Source organism: Canis aureus, chromosome X, assembly GCF_053574225.1.
Source record: "Canis aureus isolate CA01 chromosome X, VMU_Caureus_v.1.0, whole genome shotgun sequence".
NCBI lineage: Eukaryota > Metazoa > Chordata > Mammalia > Carnivora > Canidae > Canis > Canis aureus.
Window position 1 is genome coordinate 104741534 of NC_135649.1, and position 25864 is coordinate 104767397.

General features: G+C 38.6%; 1 protein-coding gene across 7 annotated transcripts in view; it reads right to left on the reverse strand.

Moving 5' to 3' along the window:
- Nucleotides 1–25864, reverse strand: part of ZFX (zinc finger protein X-linked) — a 95365-nt gene that overhangs the window by 39349 nt on the left and 30152 nt on the right. Inside the window, exons 1-2 of one of the 7 annotated variants that reach the window (XM_077887859.1) lie at nt 17809–18123; nt 2440–2488 (exon numbers count right to left, since the gene is read on the reverse strand). The exons of 1 other annotated variant lie outside the window; for it this stretch is intronic. The gene's annotated coding sequence lies outside the window, so the exon portion shown is untranslated. Of the gene's footprint in view, nt 1–2439; nt 2489–12180; nt 12202–16246; nt 16269–17435; nt 17462–17808; nt 18124–18373; nt 18405–25864 lie in introns of those variants that run through there. 5 more of the 7 variants (XM_077887861.1, XM_077887858.1, XM_077887862.1 and 2 more) reach the window with 5 other exon arrangements.

Sequence of the window (25864 nt, forward strand, 5' to 3'; positions counted from 1 at the left end):
CCTGTGTCTCTGCCTCTCTGTCTCTCTCTGTGTGACTATCATGAATAAATAAATAAAATCTTTAAAAAAAAAAAAAAATACTTCTGGGACCCGACTCTCACCTCAAGGTCAGTAAAACAGTTCCTTCCCAGTTGCAGAAGTCATGATCTTAAACACGGTGTGGAAGAATTCACAAGAAGAACATACAGTTTTAAGGGAAATAATGGTTTGAGAGAAACTCAAAAAATTCACAAAAATTTTCTTCCATTGTTTGAAATGCAGCAATAAAAATACCACACAAAATTAATAGGTATAGTAAGGGCATTTATCTATCTAAAATTAGGGCTAACGAATATATTTCCGTTTTGGATCTCTTGATACCTAGACATTTTGATGATCTTTCTTTTGAGCAAGTTAACAGGGTGCTTACACATTCACTTTGCTTTTTGCAGCTATTACGTATGCAAGAATTACTTCAAGAATTACTTTCTGATTTTGGTCTCCCAAAAACTCACTGCCTTTTGATTTTATGACTCAAGTCTAGTTCTTCTCCCTAAGTCAAACTCACAGAACTAAATTGTACTATTCACAGTAAATCGAATTGCTCAAGCTTCAGAAAAGGCAGATGTGTCTCTAACAGAATTCTTCTTTTTCCTTTTTCTTAGGTAAATTGTACCCCCAACGTGGGGCTTGAACTCACAACCCTGAGATCAAGAGTTGCATGCTCTACTGAGCCAGCCAAATGCCCCAATGAATCTTTCCTTCTTTTTAAGACTTAATTTATTTGAAAAAGAGCGCACACACACAAGCAGGGCAGAGGGGCAGTGAGAGAGCGAGAAGTAGATGCCCCAATGAGCAGGGAGCCCGAAGCAGGACTGGATCCCAGGAGCCTGGATCATGAGCTGAGCTGAAGGTAGATGTTTAACCAACTGAGCCACCCAGGTGCCCCAGAATTTTTCTAGAGCAAAAGTGGAACAGGTGAAAATTTACATTTAAAGTGTAATTAACATCTTCCCTCCTAAGCTATATTTCTTTCCAATTTTTCCCCATGTTCAATGTTGGCCATTACTTCTTCAGATACCCGATTTTCAAGTATGGAATTATGCTTCACTTCTCTTACAAATTCAGCCCTTAAATTAGTCTCTAAAGCTACCCACTCTTGAATTTATCAAGTCCTTTTTATTTTCACTGTTATTTCTAAAAAGCTATGGTTGTCTTACATCCAGAACCCAATGGGGCCTTTCCAATTAAAAAACTTGAGCCCCTCTAGAGGGCACTGAACTGGCTCAGTCCTAAGAGCATGCAACTCTTGATCTCAGGGTCATGAGTTCGAGCCCTATGTTGGGCATAAAGCTACAAATAAATAAATGAATAAAAGACCCAAGCCCTTCTTGACCTCAAGAAATTTTCTTCTGTTGTTTCTATACTTCCATATTCTCTGTTCATTCATATTAGAATTTCTATTAAATGATATAAAGACTTCTAAATCTAGCCTTCATGTTGCTTTAATTTTTCTTTCATATTTTCTTTCTACTCCATTCTCAAAACCCCTAAACATTTTTTTTCTAAACTAGCTAATTTGATCTTCACTCCAGCTCCTGAATTTTTATCTAAAAGGTCATATTTTAATATCAAAATAAACTTAATTTCTTTTTCACAGCCATCTTTTCTCTTTTGGGTGGATACAGGATCTTCCCAACTATCTCTAAAGATATGAAGTTAACTCTGTATTCTAAATTAAACTGCCTCCTCTGTTGTCTCAATCAGTTGGATTTGGTGCCTCTTTCTGGCTGTTGATTTTCCTCAAAAGCATGATTCTTCTAGATTGTCAATTCATATCTATAGATGAAGGTCTAGACCAGAGTTACATTCTGATAGCTGGGCTGTATTTCCTCAGTTCAAGTGAGAATCCCTGTTTGTCTAGCAAAAAACCTAAATTATGACCACATTTAGAGGTCTACAGTCTAGAAGAATGAAGTCAGGGAGAGAAAAGAACCATGTAACCAGCTAGGCTTTCTTTTAATGGTGGATAAGCATTCCATTCTCCAGGTACTGGAGGTCCAATAACCCTCAGGTTAGCTACAAGCCACCTAAAGCACTGCCCCTTTCTCCACACAGTATACCCACTTTGGAATTTCCTACGGACAAATTTGTAAATCAGAGAGCTGAATTTCTAGCATTATCTCAGGAGGAAAGTCACACTAGAAGATATCTATACTGACAAAGGACTTAGCTTTTCATACCTTTAATTGCTTGGCTATGCCCATGGCTTGCTCTCTCTCCCGGGACACCCCTGCTTTTGACATTAGGGATAATGCAAAATGAAATTTTGGATGGTCCTTCCAACTTTCTAAATAAGGCCACAGGTTCACTAAGCTTTCTAGGGTTCTGCCATTAAATAATTTCCAAGTACTTTATTCAACCAAAAATTCATCATATTCTGGTTTACAAGTGACATACCTCTCAGGGTTTTTTTTCTCTGGATTTATTTTTCTATTTCTTCCTCAATCTTGAAAAGAAAAAAAAATGTAAATGTGTGTGTTCTCTAGTCTATCTTCAATTTGAAGTCATTATGAATTTGCATGTGTCAAAACATAGAAATATATAAAAACAAAACCTAGAAGACAGAAATAAAAGAAAATCAGTAGTAGTGACAAGTTATAATTCTTATCAACATTTAACAGATCAAATACTCAAAAACTAAGGAAAGGGGGCATCTGGGTGGCTCAAACATCTGACTCCCGGTTTTGGCTCAGGTCATAATCTCAGGATCATGACACCTAGCCCCACCTCAGGCTCCACACTTAGCTTGGAGTCTGCTTGGGATTCTCTCTCTCCCTCTCCCTGCCTCTCACCCTGCTCTCATGCACACACTCTCTCTCTTAATAACATCTTAAAAAAAAAAAAAAAAAAAGGAAAGAAACCTAAGGAAAGAGATGCATATAATTAGCAATATTAATCTAATAGCTCTATTTTAAATTCCATTCCTATTGAATATTTTGTTTTCAAACAGCCTTGCCTTCTGTAACAATAAGAAGAGAAAATGCTTGCTGTTGTAAATGTCAGAGCCCTGTCCTACTTGGAACTTCTGTACACTTGCTCAAAATTTCAATGCCAAGGTTTTGTTACAGATTAGTTTTTTCCATAAAAACCATCCTGAGCCAATCAAGAATTTAACAGTTTTGTCTAAAGTCTAAGAGTCTGAACTTTCAAAACCTGTTAAAATTTGGTCCTAATATGGTAAGTCTTCTCAAAGCCTTATTTTTCCAAAACCTGGAGATTAAACTACATTGTACATGGAATAGTTAAACAAAACTGTGTGTGGGGAGGCATTTTTAAAAGGTAAATTTCTGTCAAATACAGTACATGATGAAGAAAGATTGGTATTATCAGACACTGTTTCCTCCCCTTTTCCTTTTTCTTGCCCTTGCCATCTTTCCCAAAACTGGGCTTTTAATTCATCTCTGAACTGATTATTCCTGTAGTTGTTAATTGACTGTTTTACCTATCAAATTCCTTCTTAATGAGTAATTAATGTCTCCTTATATTAGAAAATCTTTCTGCTGGTGTATTATTTCTGCTGGTGTATTGTATTTTGGTTTTTTTTCTTTTAGATTAAAGCATTCTGTCATGTTACTTCATTCAAGCTAGTAAGTACTCTCCTTAGTTTTCTAGTAACTAGTTTTATAAATCTAGTTTATAAATCTGTAATACATGTTACAGCTTTAGAATTTTTAAACTATTTTAAATATTCTTAAACTATGAAACTTCTTAAAATTAGTCTTGTCAGATCACCAACATAATAACGTTAACTAATACTGATCCTATTTTTCCCTTCATCTGTATGAACACATGCTTATTATGGTTTTACCTAAATACATTACTTTGGGTCTGCAAGGTTCTGTAAACTCAGTGCTGACACTAACAATATTCTCTGTATGTGTTAAATACTGGCAAGAATATAACACTAGGCTTTTCAAAAACTACAACAAAATTTTTAAATTCACAGTTGCAGAATTATGGACTGTTTTTATATTGATTTTTTACTAATACAATTAGTAGTATGTTTTGCACCTATAACTTATTAAATTCTTTAATAATTAAAAAAAGGGCACTTGGGTGGCTCAGTGGTTGAGCGTCTGCCTTCAGCTCAGGCTGTGATCCCAGGGTCCTGGGAGGGAGCCTGCTTCTCCCCCTACCTATGTATCTGCCTCTCTCTCTCTCTCTCTCTCTCTCTCTCTCTCTCTCTCTGTGTGTGTGTGTGTGTGTGTGTGTGTGTGTCGAGGGGAGGGGAGAGAAGGGGAGGGGAGGGGAAAGATGTGATGAGGAACACCTGCTTCTTATATGAGTAATAATGGCATGCTCCACTGAGAATCAGCTCCAGGTTAAGTATCAGCAGCATTAATTCCATAATCATTATCTGGAGCAAAGTTAGGGAGCCAGCTAATTTATACCCCACCAAAAGAATCCAAACCTGGCTCTTTTCAGAAGTTTGGGGAGACAGTAAAATACTATTAGATAATAATCTGAAGGGGGGTGGGGACTGAGAGAAAGCACAAACATACATAATTTGAAATGATAAAGAAAAAAATTAAAAATCTTGTAAGAAAATAGCCTATAATTCTATGCTAGCACATTGAGGGGAAATGTAAGTTACCATTATTAACTCAATAAAGGAAAACCCAATCACCATGAAATTGGGGGAAAAAATTCTTTAAATAAAGGAAAATTTTATCCTTTCAGAAAGCTCTAAGTTTTCCCCAAAGCTATCTGAACTATGCCAGAACAGAAAAGCTTTTTCTCTTACAAAATTTTGGCTTAAAAAAAAAAAAAATGTAATCGAACAACAAACTTCATTAATTATGAATCCCAAATGAAATGTTTGCAAATGTGATCCATCCATCATGTAAACACACACACACACACACCCCTGGACAAACTATGGTCATTCTGGAATTCAAAGATGGAATCAAATAATGGCCTAAATTAACAGGTCAAAAAAGGAAAATCCCAATATTCTCAATAGATGCCAAAAAGTTGAAATTCAACATTAATTTCTGCTGTTGTTATTTTAGTTTTGGTAGTATTCTCTCCAGGTTTGGGCAGGGATATAATTTAATAATGAATTAGAATGTCTCCTTTTTCTTCCCATTTTGATTTCCCATACTCTGAGAATATCTATATTCAAAACAAACTACTCAGTTAAATTGTAATAGATATTTTTTTTAAAGGTTTTAAGTAATCTCTACACCCAACATGGGGCTCAAATTCACAATCCCTAGATCAAGAAGAGTCACATGTTACTGACTGGGCCAGCCAGGCTCCCCAGAAAGATATTTTCTTAAGAGTTAAAAAACACAATAGGAATGGGGGGGGGGGGGGGGCTGTGTGGCTCAGTCAGTTAAGCAATTGACTCTTGATTTTGGCTCATATCATTATCTCAGGGTTGTGAGATTGAGCCCCGCATTGGGCTCCATTGTGGGTGTGGAGCCTGTGTAAGATTCTCTCCCTCTGCACTCCCCACTTGTTCTCACTCTTTCTCTCAAAAAAAAAAAAAAAAAAAAAGACAAGGACACCACACCCATTAACACTACTATTAAGATTACATGGAAATTTATAGCCAATTTATAGCCAATATATAATAAAATACAATATATAAAATAAAATAGGTAAGATAATAAAATACAAGATATAATTATTATTTAAAATAAATTTTACTTATTTATATATGATCTACCTAGAAAATCTAAAAGAATCAACTGAAAAACTACCATCAGTATAACTTTATAAAGTGTGCTAGTGTAAAATAGACTTGAAGACAAAAGCTTTCTTATGTAATACATTTAAATTCCACTGATAAAAATACCTGAAAACTCTAAGTGTGATTAAAAAACACAAATGTATAGATAAATCAATTTTGCTCTTCAAACCCACAACTATATTTTTTGACACATAGGGACAAAGCAGGAAAGAATATCTAATGGGAAAAAGATGGTCTCTTCAACAAATGGTGTTGGGAAAACTGGGCAGTTATATGTAAAAGAATGAAACCGGACCACTTTCTTACACCATACACAAAAATAAATTCAAAATCGATGAAAGACCTTAATGCGAGACCTGAAACCATAAAAATCCTAGAAGAGAACACAGGCAGTAACTGGTTGACATAGGCTATAGCAACTTCTTTCTAGATGTCTCCTGAGAGCAGAGAAACAAAAGCAAAAATAAACTGTTGGGACATGATCATAATAAAAAGCTCCTGGACGGCAAAGGAAATAATCAATAAAGCTAAAAGGCAACCTACAGAATGGGAGAAGATACTTGCAAATAACGTATTTGATAAACGATTAATATCCAAAATATATAAAGAACTTACACACCTCAACACCTAAAATATAAATAATCCAATCAAAAATGGGCAGAAGACGTGAAGAGACATTTTTCCAAAGAAAACATACAGATGGCCAATAGACACATGAGAAGATGTTTAACATCACTGATCATTATGGAAAATACAAATGAAAACTACAATGAAAGGGGTGCCTGGATGGTTCAGCCTGTTAAGTGTCTGCCTTTGGCTCAGGTCATGATTTCAGGATCCTGGGATCCAGCCCTGCATCTGGCTCCCTGCTTGGCAGGGAGTCTGCTTCTCTCTCTGCCCCTCCCCCACACTTGTGCTCTTGCTCTCTCAAATACACAAAATCTTAGGGGAAAAAAAAAACTACAATGAGGTATCACCTGACAGCTGTCAGAATGGCTAAAATCAACAGAAGAAACACCAGGTATTGATGAGGATGTGGATAAAGGGGACCCCTCTTTGCACTGTTGGTGGGAATATAAACTGGTACAGTCATGGTAGAAAACAGTATGGAGGTTCCCCAAAAAGTTCAAAATAGAACTACTCTATGATCCAGCAGTTGCACTACTAGGTATTTACCCAAATACAAAAATACTAATTCAAAGGGTTACATGCATTCCAATGTTTATAGCAGCATTACCTACAATAGCCAAATTATGGAAATAGCCCAAGTGTCCATCAACTGATGAATAAAGACGATGTAGGGAATCCCTGGGTGGCTCAGTGGTTAGGTGCCTGCCTTCGGCCCAGGGCGTGATCCTGGAGACCCGGAATCAAGTCCCACGTCAGGCTCCCTGCATGGAGTCTGCTTCTCCCTCTGCCTGTGTCTCTGCCCCCACCCCCACCCCCCCCCGCCCTGTATGTCTCTCATGAATAAATAAATAAAACCTTTAAAAAAAAAGAAGATTGGGGCAGCCCTGGTGGCACAGCGGTTTGGCGCCACCTGCAGCCTGGGGTGTGATCCTGGAGACCCCAGATAGAGTCCCACGTCGGGCTCCCTTCATGGAGCCTGCTTCTGCCTCTGCCTGTGTCTCTGCCTCTCTCTGTGTGTCTATGAATAAATAAATAAAATCTTTAAAAAATAAAAATAAAAATAAAAAAAGATGTAGTATATATACACAATGGAATATTACTCAGCCATAAAAAAGTATGACATCTTGCCATTTGCAATGACATGGATGGAGCTAGAGTATTATGCTAAGCGAAATAAGTCAGAGAAAGACAAATACCATATGATCTAACTCATGTGGAATTTAAGAAATAAACAAATGAGGGGGTAAGAGAGGCAAACAAACAGACTCTAAAGAAAAAAAATTTTTTTTTGAGAAGTGCAAATAAACATGAGCACAGAGGGTGGGGTAGGGTGCAGAGGGAGGAGAGAATCTCAAGCAGACTCCCTGCTGAGTGTGGAACCCAATTCAGGGCTCAATCTAACAATCCTAAGATCATGACCTGAGCTGAAACCAAGAGTCAGACATCCAACCGACTGAGCCACTCAGGCACCCCAAGAAACAGACTCAACTATAGAGAACAAACTGATGGTTACCAGAGGGGAGGTAGGTGAGGGAATGGGTTAAATAGGTGTTTGGGAATAATACACTATATGTTAACTAACTGGAATTTAAATAAAAACCTTAAAAAAATTTTGTTCTTCAATGTTGAATGAATAGTTTCAATTCTCCCTGAATTAGCCTCTACATTCAATCGAAATCCCAATATGCTTTTGTTGTAAATCAGTTGACCTTATATATGTAGGTCTGCTTTCAGACTATTCCATTGATCAATCTGGCTTTGTGTTCACTGTTTTAATCACTATAACTTTATAATAAGCTTTGATATATAGTAGTGTAAGTCTTCCAACTTTTTTTTTCAAGATTGCCTTTGCTATTCCTGGCCCTTTGCATTTCCATATAAATTTGAGAATTGGTCTATCCAAAAAAAAAAAAAGAAGTCCTGTTGGGGTTTTCTTTGGTATTGCATTGAATCTCTGTATATCATAACTGATGTCTCTATAATATTGAGACTTTTCATCCATGGACATTGTAACTCTCCCCACTAACTTAGTTGTTTTACTTCTTAGTAAAGCTTTTACTAAAGGTCTTAGTATGTTTTTATTTAAATTCCAGTTAACACATAGTGCAGTATTAGTTTCAGGTACACAATACAATGATTCAACACTGCCATACAACACCCAGTGCGCATCACAAGTGCACTCCTTAATCCCTATCACCTATTTAGCCCATCCCTCCATCCACTTCTCCTCTGGTAACCACTAGTTCGTTTTCTATAGTTGTTTGTTTCTTGGTTTGCTTCTCTCCTTTTCCCCCCTTTGCTTGTTTTGTTTCTTAAATTCCACATATGAGTGAAACCATATGGTATTTGTCTTTCTCTGACTTATTTCACTGAGCTTAATATTCTCTAACTCCAGGACACCTGGGTGGCTCAGCAGCTGAGCATCTGCCTTTGGCTCAGGGCATGATGCCAGAGTCCTGGGATCGAGTCCCGCATTGGGCTTCCTGCATGGAGCCTGCTCCTCCCTGTCTGTGTCTCTGCCTCTCTCTCTCTCTCTGTGCTCTCATGAACAAATAAAATCCTTAAAAGGAAAAATACTAACTCCATTCATATCATTGCAAATAACAAGATTTCATTCTTTTTTATGGCTGAGTAATAGGTACTGGCTTTAATTTGATTTTCAAATTATTTGTTGTTAGTATAGAGAAATACAATTAATTTTTACATATCAATGCTAACCAATTATAATACAATAATATTAGAAACAAATATCAGAGAAACAAAAAAAGTCCCATAAATTTGAAAATGAAGTTCTAAATAATTCAATGGGCAATAAGAAAATACTGAAAATCACAGTATATTTAGAAATAATAAAAATCAATTAATGTCAAAATCACAGCATCTAGAGATGCCTGGGTGGTTTAGTTGGTTAAGGGTCCAACTCTTGATCTCAGCTCAGGTCTTGATCTCCAGTGAGTTCAAGCTCCATGTTGGGCTCCATGCTGGACATGGAGCCTACATTACAAAAAAAAAAAAAAAAATGCAATTCATCATACCAACAGGCAGTAAAAGCACTAGAAAAATCAACTATTTAAGACAAAAACTCTAAAATAATAAATAGAAAATAAACTAATAAATAATATCTACCCCCTCCAAAAAACCCCACTACAGTATTTTTAATATTAGAAGCACTCCATTAAAGTACTTACAGAAGGATGCCTGATACCAATGCTTCCATTCAACACTGTGCTAAATGCATTAGTTAATGCAGTTCCAAAAAAAATAATAAAAAAAACAGGAGGCAAAATCTAATGGAAAATAAAAAATAAAACCTTCATGATTCACACTCAACTACTTAGAAAATGCAAAAGAGGAACACCTGGGTGGCTCAGCAGTTGAGCGCACGTCTTCGAATCAGGGTGTGATCCCGCGGTCCTGGGATCAAGTCCCACATCGGGCTCCCTGCATGGAGCCTGCTTCTCCCTCTGCCTATGTCTCTGCTTCCCTCTCTGTATCTCTCATGAATAAATAAAATCTTAAAAAAAAAAAAAGAAAATACAAATGATTTATTAACTGTTATTACTCACACATTTCATTCAATCTAAAGATATTACCAACTCTAAGATGCACCCTTGTTTACATACAACTAAGAAAAAGCACTGCCAATTAAACTGATGCCATACCTTATCCAGAATTTTCATTTTAGATTGAGGCCATTCTTTTAGACTTACACAGTTTATCATATCTTGCAAATATATAGACAAAAAAACAGAAGCAAAAGGAAATTGGTTGGAAATTCCTAAAACTTCACATTCAGGGTCCTATCTTGGACTGCTTTTTTCCTCAAAGCTATTCATTCAATCTTTCTTAACAATATTGTCCTCTGCCAAGAGGATTGTTGGTGACACAGCTTTTCTTAAAATGCTCCATTATCTACAGGATTTTCTTTTCAGTCAGATATCCACTTCACAATTTCTTCTGCCCTCAGTTGTACTGTTTGGCATGAAGTAAACAGCACAACAATGCACATACTCATTTAAAATTTAGGTGATGACAAAGTGAAAAAATTTAGGTGATGACAAAGTGAAGAGTCTTGACCAACTGTGTGCATGTGTATGCAATGTAATACACATCATGACTACTGCCTGAACAACAATGATTATAAAGCAACCTATTGAAAACCTATTTTGATTCTATAAATGCTAAAATGTACGGGGGGAAAGTGAATCTCAGAGTCTATGAACTACAGTAAGAACAAAAATCAGCAAGGTTACATGATGAATATACCTAAGTCGGTAGTGTTCCTTATACATTAGCAATAACTAAATAATAACAAAATCCTATTTACAACAAATATTGCATAGTATCCAGCAAAAAACATCTAACAAAAGTTGTGCAAGAACTTTATGTAAAGCAGCAGTGCATGCTAAGATTCAAATCCCAGCTCCACTGTTTAGCATGCATCTATATGTGTCTATATATTTATTCTATAAATATGACACAAATACAATAAAAATCTGACTTTTTCATAGACAAACTGATCCAAAAACAAAGAGAACAGCTTTAAAAGTCCTGAAGAAAAAGAACATATTATAAAGAAAAAAAAAGATTTGGTTATAAAGCAATCAGTATTCAATCAGAGTGGTACAGATATAGACTCAAACAGATCAATGAAATCAGAAGAGAAACTAGAAACAGATATGTATATATGAGACTACAATAAACCTCAGGAGTTTCGTTATAAGTCAGTGGGGAGAAAAACTGCATTACTCAATGAATCCATATTTAAAAAAATAAAACTAGATCCCTACATCACATGAGAGAAAAAAAAAATCCCAGATGAATTAATGACCTAATATGAAAAAGCACAGTATCAGTATGACCTTGGGGTAAGGGAAGAATTTCTTACAGATAAAAAAAAAACACATAAGCCATCAAGGAAAAAAAAAGACTGAGAAAACGGACTACCTTCACATGAAGAAATCCTACACAAACTAAAAGATAAGCCACAAACTAGGAAATGGTATTTTCAGTATGTAAAATTACAAATCATTTGTACTGAGAATATAAAAAGAATATCCATCTACCAATGAGAAAAAGGAACAAGCCAATAGAAAAATAGACCCAAGGATAGGCACAAGCAAGTCACAGAAAATTCAAATGGCCAATAAATACATGGAGGAAAAAGCTCAACCTCAATAGTAATCTAAGAAATGCAAAGTGAAAATAGCAATGAGATACAATTTATACTCAACAGATTGGAAAAAATTGCAAAGGCTAATCTTTTGGCAGTAGTCTCCAGAAATAGAGGCTCATACGCAGCTGGTGGGAGTGTCGGCTACAACATGATTTGATGATTCGGCAATTCCCAGTAAAGTTGACAAATGTACTCTTGAATGTAGCAACTCTACATCTATAATCTCAAGAGAGAACCCTGTATAAGATGTTCACAGCAGCATTGTTTGAAACTGCCCAAAACTACAAACAACATAATGGCCCCTCCATAAGAATAGATAAATAAACCACAGTATATTTATACACTGAAATACAAGTAAAATGAGCTAGACCAGTTTTCAAACTTACTGGTTTTAGGAACCCTTTATTACATTCTTAAAAATTGAGAACCTCAAACGATTTTTCTTTATGTGGGTTCTATCTATAGATACTTTTATTACAAATCAGATGAAACATTTTAAAAATATTAGTTCATTAAAAATAACCAACTATACATAAATATAACACTTATTTTAAAATAATTATTTTTCAAAACAAATCAGTGAAAAGAGTAGCATTATTTTACATTTCTGCAATCTCTTTAAAGAGAGGCTTACTAGAGGACAGCTGGATTCCCATAACTGGCTTCTGTGTTCAACCTATTATGACATCATGTATCATGTAGCCTCTGCATAGCACTCATGCAGTGCACATAGGAATGTGGCCAGAAGAATCTTAGAGAACCCTGGGAATTCCTAGAGCACACTCTGAGAACTCCTGAACTAGATCCACATACAAAATGGATAAATCTCAAATACACAATGTTAAGTGAAAAAAATACGAGATGACATATGCAGTAGGATGCCATTTATGTAAAGTTAAAACACCAAAACCAATACCTGATAATAGTTTTGGTACATACATGTTAAAACAATTGTTACTTCTTGCACAAAAAAGAGGAATGGGATGGGGGGGCACTCTAAATCAATCTGTAAGATTTTATTTCTTCAAAAAAAAAGTTATGAAATACTTAATAAGCTATTAAAGTTCTGTTAAATCTGGGTGATACTTGCTCTTCAGTTCTGAAATATTTCACAATTTAAAAATGTTAAATGTATTTTAAAAAATCCTATACCTACTTCTCATTGAGAATTCCTTAAAGTGTGCTTCCTCCAAAAAAAGTACAGTTATGAGATACCCGGATTTATTTATTTTTTTTTTAAAGTTTTTTTATTTATTTATTTATGATAGTCACAGAGAGAGAGAGAGGCAGAGACATAGGCAGAGGGAGAAGCAGGCTCCATGCACCGGGAGCCTGATGTGGGATTCGATCTTGGGTCTCCAGGATCACGCCCTGAGCCAAAGGCAGGCGCCAAACCGCTGCGCCACCCAGGGATCCCCCCGGATTTATTTTTAAAGATTTACTTATTTTAGAGAGACAGCATGCCCTAGTGGAAAGGGCAGAGGAAGAAGAGAGAATTTCAACCTGACTCTGCACTGAATTCAAGAGCCTTGTGCAGGGATTGGTCCCAGGATCCTGAGATCATAACCAGTCCTTCCCAGGATACTGAAATCATGACTGGAGCCAAAACCAAAAGCCAGACACTTAACCAACTGCACCATTCAGGTGCCCCGAGATACCTGGACATTTAAAAAGTTGTTTGGGAAAATAATTTGACAGGAATAAAAACAGATTGATCACATAACCCCAAAAAGTTAAGCAGTGGGGGAAGGGGTTACCGAGCTCATGTAGTGTGCCTTAAAATGTACACTCCTTGGTCAAAGGACACACAGACTAGATGCTTTAATACTTGAAAACTAATCAAACTACAAGAAGTTTTGTCACCAATAACTGACATAATTGTTTTTAGAGATAATGATCACGTGCCAGCTACTGCTCGAGGATAAGAATAAAGAAGACCCTGTCTCTACATTCACAGTTTTGTTGGTTTTTTTTTTTTTTCTTTTTAAGATTTTATTTATTTATTCATGAGAGACACAGAGAGAGAGAGAGAGAGGCAGAGACACAGGCAGAGGGAGAAGCAGGCTCCACTCAGGGAGCCCGACATGGGACTTGATCCCGGGATTCCAGGATCACGCCCTGGGCCAAAGGCAGACACCAAACCACTAAGCCACCCAGGGATCCCCTACATTCAGAGTTTAGAAAAGATGACAAAAAATATAAATACACAGTTAAAACAGAATAGGTTAAATGCTAAATTAAAGTTGTCCGCACTGATACGAGACAAAGAATGAGCCTGGAAAAACAATAGTGCCAATAACAAGAAAAAAAGCTAGACAGCAAGACTTGAGGATTTAAAAAATAAGAAAAAAGACTCTCTACAAATAGTACTGGACATCTCCAATATGCCACATAAATTTGGTTTCAGCCATGTTGAGCCAGTAACACACCTGGATCGAGATGGTCAGTAGACAACTGGAAATACTACAGGAGAAGCTAGAAAAGAGGGTGGGCATGGTAAAGGACACTAAAACCAAGAGTGAAAATTCAAGAAAAAGGACAGAGGACTGACCTTGAGGGAAATTCCATGATAGAAAACAGAGACAATGCACAGTTTCTGAAACAAAGAACACTTTTATTTGATACATGTTGTGGAGGTTTCCCAATTTCTGAAATAGTGGATTCAGGAATAAGTGCAATGAAAAGAAATAAAAGTAATGGTGAAGGGACTGAGAAGACAAGTGAGGGTTTTTTGTAAGATGAGCAAAGAAAGCTAGGAATGTTTCTAAGGAGCGCGGGAAAGGCACTAGCAGAGTTAGAGGGCAATGATTCAACAGCAAAATCACTGAGAGCCCTGTCCCAGGCGGGGAGGGGGGGGGGGGGGCGGCGCCGCCAACAGGCAGAGCAGTTGTGGGCATGAAGGAGGCCAATTCTTCCTGCAGGGAAAGAACAGGAGGGAAGCCTAGGTAGAGACAGAGGAAGAATGTGCAGTGGAAAGGAAGGAAACTCAAATGCTTAGATCAGATTGTTGTGTATCTTTCTGGTTTAAGCAAAAGATTAGGTAATCTTTGTGAGGCTGAGGGGTTTCAAGGACGGGTGGAGGAGTTTGAGTAAAAAAATCAAGTCTGGAATAGCCAGTGTGCACAAACACAAATACACAAGCAAGGTCATCCATGACAATTATTTGTCCAGATGGGGTTAGAGAGGAAGCATTTACAAAGAGCAATGTGGAAAAGAAAAAAATTTTAATGCCCTGTGGCATGTTTTTTAAAAAGGAAACTTGCATCTATCAGAAATATACACACAAATTAAGAACCAACACTTCATTTATCCAAAATGATTGGGTAATAAGGTGTTACACCAGTTTTCCAGATCAAGGTCTACCCTTTCAGGCAATAACATTTCATATTTAATAGTTTTCAATAGTAATCCTTCTAACCCATTCATTTATCAGTCTTAACTATACAACCTGTGTCTCAATCTTAACCATCTACTCTTCCTATAATGGAACATCTACTGCTGCTGCACTGTGTGTGCAGCTATTCAATTCTTTTTTTTTTTTTCTAGCGCTCTACGTCCTTCCCAGCTGTCAAGATATAAAGCAACTGGTTCTTCTAAGTTTATGTTTATCCTTACCATCTCAACAACCACTGCCCACTAGCTTAGCAACTTGCTTCTAGTCAGCATCCTAAAATGCAAGTGTTTTTCCAACTTTTCTAAACCATGGCCCCTTACGATAAACATGAGAATCTTCAGATCCCTCCTGTCCTCTCATGGAGCATCAGTCCTCTGACCTCTTGCAGTCCAGGAAAATGGAAAAACAAACACCTTTCTAGTGAATACTTATACTACCTATAGATTTAGTTCATAAAATTCTAAGAAACACATTCCCCACATGTGAATCTAGGACAGTCAAATATTAACCAAAACATGAGAAGGTCTGGCTTAGCTAACATCCTTAGTCCCCTCTCAAACAAAAGGGTAGTCACTCTCACCAGAGTAAAGAACTGAGATTGCAAAAAACCATTTGAAGGCTGCTGCCTTTTTAGTAATCTTTCTTCTAACTTTTCAAACTGACTTCTTAAAAAATTACCATGAGAATACTTACAGGTTCATTGCTCATCTTCATAAAGTAATCCGAAACACACTAGTGCTGCAATTTTCAACCATGGTAAATGAAAAGTTAGAACCCTCTCACTCTTTGTTTACTAGTGAAATTATAACTCGGAGCTAAAGGTTATTTGGAGTGAAAAGTTAGGATAGAAAAGAGGAGCAGCTCTTTAGTACAAACCGGTCGTTGAAAAGGTAGCAAAACTGGCTGAACTTCTGGAACAGTTTTGATAATCATTCAGGTAGTGAAAACACTCTATTTCTCAACTTCGAAACTTTTCCTAGTCCGATGGAACTGCTAAGTGAATATAAAGCCCAGCTCAGGTGTATTATCATCCTTCTACGCAAGGGCTGCCCTGGCCACCTCCAACGTATAAGCCCCTCCACCTGGCAAGCAAACCCTTGCACCTTCTCTAGCAAGAAATCTCATCACCCCCCTACCTTCACCATCGACTCCTGCCAAACTACAAATACTGGCTGGTTTGTTTTTCTCAAATACTTGCTACTTTGTGAAGAAACTTCACCCTTGAAATGCCCTTTCCCCACCGGCTACCTCTGCTTTAACAAAGCCCCCCTCCCCATCCTTAAGTAACCTCAAAAATGTCACCTACTTCAGGAAACCTTTCCTCACGCTCCAAATGGAAACTCTGCCTTCCTCTGGAACCCCCGTAATTGGCTGTACCTTTTTCCCCCCCGCAGCACTTGAGTGCAATTCACCAGGACTCCTCCGCCTCTGAACAACGAACTTCTTGCAGCCACCGTCTGCATCCCAAGAACCTTTCTAATCTTTCTTTATCAGCGAGCACAGTGCATCGCTAACACTGGGTTCCAAGTTTACAGGGGAGTTCTGCAGTGTGCAATCAAAAGTCCTCTCAGGGACGGAATGCCACCTAAGAATTTTTCAAGTCAAATAAAGAAACTAAAAAAACCATGGCAAGCAGATGAATAAATACTGCACGACTAAGGAAATAAACTTTCTGACCTCCTTACTCCTCAAAAAAAAAAAAAAAAAGTTAATACCAACAGATCACTAATAGCTTAAATGGACCTTTTCTAGAAAGTTGCTTTCAAATAAATGAGTTCAAAAGACTCCTTAAAAAATTTACTGCTCTGTTTTCGTGTTGTGCAAATTACACTTTCCCCTCCGTTGGATAAAAGCGTGATGAGAACTGTTCCTATCGAATTTTATTTTTATTTCTTTATTCGGGTACTAGAGAAAGCAGAGAGTGCTGCAAAACCGCATCGAGGGCACCATAATAGCCACGTACGACGTGGAGTAAAAATAAAATGTCGTGAGGTTCCATTTGCCGTAGCGAGCCCAGATGCCTGGGCTGCCACCCGTCCCGACATCCCTCGGGTTGCTCCAGGAGCGGGAGAAAGGCGCAGGGCCAGGGACGCCCAGGGACGAGATGGCCGCCTGCGGCAGCTCAGTTAAAATGCAGCGGAAGCAGCAGCCAGTCACGGGGCTGCGGGAGGCAGGGCAGCAAGGTGGCGCTGCCGCCGAGCGCCTAGAGCCTGAGCGCCCATCATGGCGGCAAGGGCAATGGCCGCTGTGGGGAGCAAGCACGCCCCCTCCGCGCGCACAGGCTGCCGTGCCGGGCCTCGGGGGCCCGTCACCGGAGCCGCCGCCGCCGCCCGCTCTCCGACCCCCCCTCACGGGCTGTAGCGGAATTTTCTCTTCAGACGCCGCCTTCAAGATGGCGGCTCCCCCTCCCGACAACCCCCTCAATCGTTCCCTGCAGCAGGCGCCGAGCCGCCGCCATCTTGTCCCCCGTCCCTCCCCCCCTCGCCGATATTTACATAGCGAAAATCGGCCCGGCCGGCCTGCGGCCTTCACCTCACGCCTGCAGCCTTCGCCTTCTTGCCAGGCCTCGCCCCCGCGCGGTGCCCCGGGCAGGCCGCGGCGCCGACCCGACGCCCCTCCGCCGCCTCCCGGGCCACCGGGCGACCCTCCCCCAACCCCCGCCCGTTCACGGAGCGCGCCTCCGCCGCCGCTCGGGGCAGCCGGGCTCCTCCCCGGGCCTAACTGCGGCCTCCTCGGGGCCTGCTCGGCGCCACGCGCCGCACCGCCCGGCCTAGCGCGGAAGGGCGCCTCGCGGGCCGCCGACCAGGCCGGGACCAGGCCGCTGCGCGCGCGCTAGGCCCCACGGCCGCGGCGGCGCCCGGAACTCACCGGACGGGCGTGCGGGCGGTCGGCGACGGTGGCGGGTGCTGCAGGCCGGCCTTTCTCTGGAGCACTGGGCCGGGCTCCGGCTGGTGGGGCGGGCGGAGGGAGGGAGGAGGGGCCGAGCTCGGAGCTGACAAAAAGCGGCCCAGCTCCCCGGCACGGGCCCGCCGTCAGCACGTCACGTCACCGCCCGGGAGAGAGACCCAGGAAAATGCGGAAGGGTAGATAGGCCCCCTCCTCCGCCCGGTGTGTCCCCTTGGCGCCCCGGGTCGGCGCCGCTCACGCTCCGCGACCGGGGAGCCCAGTGGCCTTGCTGTGGCGGGGTCTCCGGCGGCCGGAGTCTCCGTGACAGCGCCCCCCTTCTTTCCACCTCCTCCGCGCTCCCGCCCGCCGCCGCAGCCGCCGCCGCTACACACACGCCGCTGCCGCCGCCTCGGCCGTAAAGCCCGCGCGGGGCCGCGGTCCGTCGACCCCGTGGAGAGGCAGGCGGCCGGCACCCGACCCGGCCTGGCCGCCCCCCACCATCTCCCGCGGGCCTCGGCCGCCCCCCGGGCCCTCCCCGGAGACCTACCGCCTCTCCGCGCCTGTCTTGGCCGAGGCGCCTGCTCGAGTTGTTTGCAGGCCCTCAGACCCCCGCCCGCAGTAAATGTGTTTTCTTCATCCCTGTGGCTGGAGAAGATAAATTTAGCAATCCCCGCCGTCCCCTGCCTTCGCTTAAAAAAAAAGAAAGAAAAAAAATCTTTGAAATAAATGAAAATAGGCTTGCCAGTCTAAATGGGTGTGTGGGCACAGAGAAGGGGGAGAAGGGTTATCCTACTGCTACTACCAACCGTTTAATTTTTTTTTAAACAAGCATTCAGTCAGAGAACCTAACTTATTTTATTAGTTTGCAGGATACAAAGATGAGGAAAAGGGTTACCTTTTCAAACTGGTTTCGCACATTGCAATGAACAGGATTTTTTAATGTATATTTTCTATATATCTGTATTTCAGAGTTTGGGAGCCTATGAAATTTAAGTCTCGTGTAATTGTTTCATAAATAATGAATTTTTCACAGTTTGTAATATAGAGAGGTAGCAGAAGTGGGTATGGATTTTTTTTTTTACAAACTAAGCCTTTTAAAGTTTAAAAAGACTTAGAAAAATGCATATTTGATAAACAAGCATCTATCAACTCCAAAAATGTGTATTTGTGTTTCCATTAAATTTTTACACTCTTTCCATACTGAACTTGGGACCCAAACTATAAGTTACTAGTTAAACCTTAAACGATGTAATCCTTATATTAATCCAGAATCTGACATGTTTTCTTTCTTTAATTCACTAAAAACATTTTTAAACAGTGAAGAACACAAAGGTTATAAAGCAAATAGCATATTGATGTGAAGTCTCTTTAAATACAGAGGCCATGTATTTAGGTTCCTGTCATAACTTTTTAAAACTCCCAGAATGCAAATTGTCCACTCCTTCAGACATTTTACAGTTATAAAATGCTTTCAAGAAGGAAAAACAAAGGTATAATAACAAGAAATCTCAAAGGACGTACTGGATGATAATTTTCCCTCCCAGGCTTTACCTTTGATTTTTTTGCAAGAGATTAAATTTCCTTTCATTTTTGAGAAAGAATGACAACATGTCTTTGCCATGTCTAGAAAATTGCATTACGTTGTTGTGATACAGAAAGGTAAATAAAGCTAACTTTTTTCAAGTAAAAAAATGAGAAATAGCTTGTGTGTGCACACTAATATAATTTCAAAAAATTGATAACCAGTATTTTAAGTACTTTCCAATGGCCTCCATTTAATGCGATGGTATGTCAAGAATGGGGTCTCATCACCATGTAGCTATAAGCAGCATGAATACAAAAACCTAATGTCAGCATTCTTGTTAGTTCTTCCATCATTACCATCAAATACTTCTTTTTTTTTTTTTTTCAAATACTTCTAAGTACACCAGTAGAAAGCACTACAAAAAAGAGTATCAAGGATTATAAATGAAAAAGATGTTTCCTCAATTTAGAAGTCCAGAAGTAGTTTAGGTCTTCAGACTTTTCAAGAGCCCTGTGCCATTACTTTTCATGCAAAAGAGACTGTTAAATTGTTGGGAAACGAGGAAACAATGGCCTAGTTCTGTTAATTACATTAGATAAAACTTCATTGCAGTACAACAAATAACCCTACAGATGATTGTACAGATGAGCTCAACTATACTTTTTTAAGTTGTCAAAAAAGGGAAAGTAACTTGTACTTCAAATCCATTTATAGAAGGCCATAAACAACACTGCATGATAAAAATCATTTTACTAGAAGTACACTGAATATAAAATACTCAAAATGAAGGAGCAAAAAAAGTATAAACAGAGATCAGAAATTGTTCAGTGTTATAATAACATACAAAACATAGTTGATGAAAATGTTCATAGTTGGAGCTAGAGGACACCTAACATCAATGAAAGCATTTGGTAATCAAGCACTGAGTGATTCAGGACCTGACAACATGGCACTTGAAGGACAGCCTATCTTGCATTGATACTTTTTGTTCACTGTTTTCGTATCTGGGACCTATAGAATTCTGGGCACAGAGAGTCAAAAGATGTGGTGCTTGCCCTTGGGAACTGCGAATAAGGAGGCTGTGTGTGGCAGAATAAAAACATTCTTAAGTGCTTTCATTTTCTTGCTTAAATAAGCACACAATAAAAGGAAATTTTATTTAGGTAGATGGAGAACAGAATATTTCAAAGGTATATGCTGTGAATACAGGATAGATGGTTTCAATGCAGTTAGATGGGTTTGGGTTATGTGCTAAAATTTATTTGTTTCTTCAGAGCTGTTAATGTATATCAGATAGTTAAAAGCATCTACTCAAGGTTTTGACAGTGTTTTAATAACTTAACTAAAATCTCTGACATGTTTATAGGTCCTTGAGCCAGAAATAATACGAGGCCTTTCAATCACTTTTCCAGAGAAAGATTAGTCAGAAAAGAAGCTGTTAAAAAAGAAGAAGAAGAAAAGAAGCTGTTTATTTTCACTCCACATCACCGACTGATGAAAATCCAAATGGGAAACCATAAATTACTGCCTTAGAAAATAGAGACCTTCTTGAATGAAGTTGTGGTAATTCATTATTTCATATCCCAAAGATTGAAAAATATTCATTTTCCCCTAGAAAGGCCCTAGTTTTATTGAACTAAGCATGCCCTATAAAAATGAACCATTTATCTGATACTTGATACTTAAGTCATACTTATCTTAACATGAGCAAGTTGCATCATGTTGGAATTCAGCTGGCTATAATTAATGTCAAGTAAGAATTTTTAATCTGAGCCTTTAAGCCACACACCCTCCCCAAGGGAAATAATTTTAAAATAAACAGTGACTGACAATTAGGTGATTTTCAAACAGTATTTTTTCACACAAGTCATTAGTTGAATAAGACATTGTTTAGTTCCTGAAAGTCATCAATAGCCAAATTCTCATGGATTATAAATCATAGAACACAGCAAACAAATTAGCTCCACTAAAAAGGTGAAAATCGATATGTGAGGCCTAGAAACAATGACCTGTCAGGTGACCAGACTGAAGCCTCTATATACAATTTTCCACTAACAGAACCAGGGTTTCTGGAAGAAATGACTGATTCCTAGGCTGGAGCAGAAAAGTACATAGTGAACCAGGAATATCTCTTCATAACAGAAAGCAAGAAAAGAAAATGTCAAAATTACTAGGGGTGTGTCAAAAGGTCTCAGGGGCCAGTTTAAAGAGGCTCTAGTTGGCTAAAGATGAAAAAATTTGAATGTCAAAAGAATAACTGCTGTGAAATGAAACTCACCAAGTATGTTTGTGAGTTTATAATGACACTTTTAAAAATGATCGATTGCACAGCTTTGTTAATATACTAGAAACTAGTGAATTGTACAATTGAGTGAATTTTATAGTATGTGTATTATATTTTGAATTTTAAAAGTGATCACCTTTGCAAAATGGTAGAGAACCAACTCACTGTTTTGAAAACTAGTGAAGGGAAAGATGAAGCACTGATCCTGTATGACCTGTTCCTCAGACTAAACAAATAGCTGATGAAGGGAATTTTCTTTTAATAATTCCACAAATACATGAAGAAGCCTTGATGGAATTAGAATATCACCATTTTGCAACCCCAGATGAATTAATGGATCTAAGCAACAATCAGCAATGGCTGCTAACCAGAGTAACAACTAGACATATGCCTCATGATCAAAGTACACAAAGCCATCAACTAAAAAAATCAAACCTGAACCTAATCAACTCTTTAGCTCTAACTGCCAATTTACAGGAAATACAGGGAACAGAGAAACATATCAATGAAACTACAGAGATGCAATCAACAAAATTCAGATGATGGGAAACACGATAGGACCTGCTTTCTTCAACAAATAAACTATAGCAAAAAATTTGAGGGGAAACCAATAGATAAGAAAAGACTTAAAAGGGAGCACTGGGTGGCTTAGTCTGGTAAGCATCTGCCTTTGGCTCAGGTCATGATTCCAGGGTCCTGGGACGGAGCCCCATATCAGGCTCTCTGCTCAGTGGGGAGCCTCTCCCTCAGACTGCCGCTCTGCCTACTTTTGTTCTCTCTTTCTCTGTCAAATATATAAATAAAATCTTTTTAAAAAGATTTAAAAGATATTATTAATCGAGTACAATGTATGACCTTTATTTCAATCTTGGTTTAAACAAACAAGTATAAAAAAATGAGACAGAGATATGTGAACACTGGATTGTTGTCAATATGAACTGGATATATGCTGATATAAACAATTTATTGTTAAATTGGATTAAGTGTAATGAAGATGTGATTATTTCTTAAGAATCCTTATCTTTTAGAGATACATTATGAAAATATTTACAGATAAAATGATAGGCCGTTGATGAAAGACCTAAAACTAGAAGACACTGATAAAAGAAACTGAAGATGATACAAACTAATGGAAAGATATATTGTACTTATGGATTGGAAGAATTAATATTAAAATGTTGATACTACCTAAAGCAATCTACAAATTCAATGCAATCTCTACCAAAAAACCAATAGCATTTTTTACAGAACTAGAACAAATAATCCTAAAATTTGTATTGAACCACAAAAGATCCTAAATAGCCAAACCAATTCTGAGAAAGAACAAAACTGGAGGTATCATAATCCCAGATTTCGAACTGTACTACAAAGCTGTAGTAATCAAAACAGTATGGTACTAGCACCAAAAAAAAGACATATAGATCAATGGAACAGGATAGAGAGCTCAGAAATAAATCCATGCTTATATGGTCAATTAATCTAAGACAAAGGAGGCAAGCATATAAAATGAGGGAAAGACAATCTCTTCAATAAACAGTGCTGGGAAAACTGGACAGCTACATGCAAAAGAATGAAACTGGACCACCTATTTACACCATGCACAAAAAATAAACTCAAAATGGGCCAAAGACCTAAATGTAAGACCTAAAACAATAAAACTTTTAAAAGAAAATATAGGTAACAATCTCTTCAACCTCTGTTTTTCGACCTCAGCTTTAGCAGCATACTTACAGATTTACCTCCTGAGGCAAGGGAAACAAAATAAAAAATAAACTATTGGGACTATAACAAAATAAAAAATTTTTGCACAGCAGAGGAAACCTTCAACAAAACAAAAAGGCATCCAAATGAATGAAAGAAGATACTTGCAAATGATATACCTGATAAAGGGTTAATATCCAAAAGATAAAAAAAAAAACTTATACAACTCAACACCAAAAAAAAAAATCCAATTAAAAAATGGACAGAGGAACCAAATAGACATTTTTCCAAAGAAGACATACAGATGGCCAACAGCCACATGAAAAGATGTTCCACATCACTAATCATCAGGGAAATGCAAATCAAAACCACAATGAGATACCTTATATCTAATAGAATGGCTAGTATCAAAAAGACAAGAAATAACGAATGTTGGTAAGGACATGGAGAAAAGGGAACACTTCTGTGCCCTGTTGGTGGGAATGTGAATTAGTGCAACCACTGTGACAAACAGGATGGAGGTTTCTCAAAAAAATAAAAATAGAACTGCCATATGATCCAGTAATTCCACTTCTGGGTATCTACCTAAAGAAAACAAAGACATTAATTTGAAAAGATATATGTACCTCTATATTTAATGTAGCATTATTTATTTATTTAAAAATTTTAAAACATTTGACTTATTTGTTTTAAGTAAGCTCTATGCCAATATGGGGCTTGAATTCATGACCCCAAGATTAAGAGTCATATGCTCCACTGACTGAGCCAGCCAGGAGCCCCTGCAGCATTATTTATAATAGTCAAGATATGGAAGCAACCTGAGTGTCCATTGATAGATCAAAAGATAAAGAAGATGTAGGAGATAGATAGATCACAGAGTATTAGTCGTAAAAAAGTATGAGATCTTGCCATTGCAGCAACATGGATGGACCTAGAGGGTATTGTATTTTTTTTAAAGATTTTATTTATTTATTCATGAGAGACACAAAGAGAGAGAGAGGCAGAGACACAGGCAGAGGGAGAAGCAGGCTCCATGCAAGGAGCCCGATGTGGGACTCGATCCCAGGACTCCAGGATTACGTCCTGGGCCGAAGGGAGGCGCTAAACCGCTGAGCCACCCAGGCTGCCCTAGAGGGTATTGTATTAAGTGAAATAAGTGAGACAGAGAAAAATAAATACCACATGATTTCACTTATAATCTAAGAACAAAACAAATGAACAAAACAAAAACAGAAAGAGACTCATAAATGATAGAGAACAAACTGGTAGTTGCCAGAGAGGAAGTGGGTCAGGGCATGGGCATAATAGGTGAAGGGGGATTAAGAGGTAAAACTTCCAGTTATAAAATAAATCACAGAGATGAAAAGTACAACACAAGGAATACAGTCAATAATACTATAATAATATGGTAAGGTGGTAGGTAGTGACAAACTTTTTGTGGTGAGCATTTCATAATGTACAGAATTGTTGAATCACTATGTTGTACAACTAAAACTAATATAATACTGTATGTCAACTTTACTTCAATAAAGAGAATGGTATGCTACCTGGGATGGCCTTCAAAATAATAAGGGAAAAGTTGAGGGAAGTATGGGGGTTGAGGGTGAAGTGGGTGGGGGATATCAATGAAACAAAATTGGCCATAAAGGAACAAACATTGATTCTGGATGATGGGCACATTGGGGTTTGATGCATTATTCTCATTGTGTATATACTTGAAATTTTCCATAGCAAGTTTAAAAAACAAACAGGGGATCCCTGGGTGGCTCAGCGGTTTAGCGCCTGCCTTTGGCCCAGGGCGCGATCCTGGAGTCCCGGAATCGAGTCCCACATCGGGCTCCCGGCATGGAGCCTGCTTCTCCTTCCTCCTGTGTCTCTGCCTCTCTCTCTCTCTCTCTCTCTCTCTCTCTCTGTCTATCATAAATAAATAAAAAATATTTAAAAAAATAAAATAAAAAACAAACAAAAATAAACATACAAAGAAAAAATTACCTTTACATTTCACAGAATCTTTGGAGTGGGGCAAGCATTATATTCAATATATTCAATTGCCTCCCTTCTACTTTTCTGTGGACCATATAACAGTACTTATTTTCAAAACAATTTGCATAATTAAACAATGAAATAAATAAAACTAGACTACTTATAATTAAGAAAACAACAATGTTTTTCAAATTTGCAAGGGAATATCTTGCTAAAGATGTAGATTGCTGGGTCTCAATTCCTAGAAATTCTAATTTTTAGTAGGTATGGAATAGAGCTAAGGAATCTGCAATTTAACCAGGAGCCCACATGATACATAGACAACTGGGCCACACAGCAATATACTTCAAGAAACATTAGTACATCCTGGTAAATACCTCTTTGCCCACATTTATAAGAGTTTCTCTTGGAGTATAAAGAAGTAAAATTGCTGGAGATGGCAGATTTTCAATATAACTCTCCAAAATGACTATCCTAATATATATTCCTTCCAGCAGAAGAAGAGAATTCCCAAATCTCCATTTCTTGGCTAACTCTTGATGTGC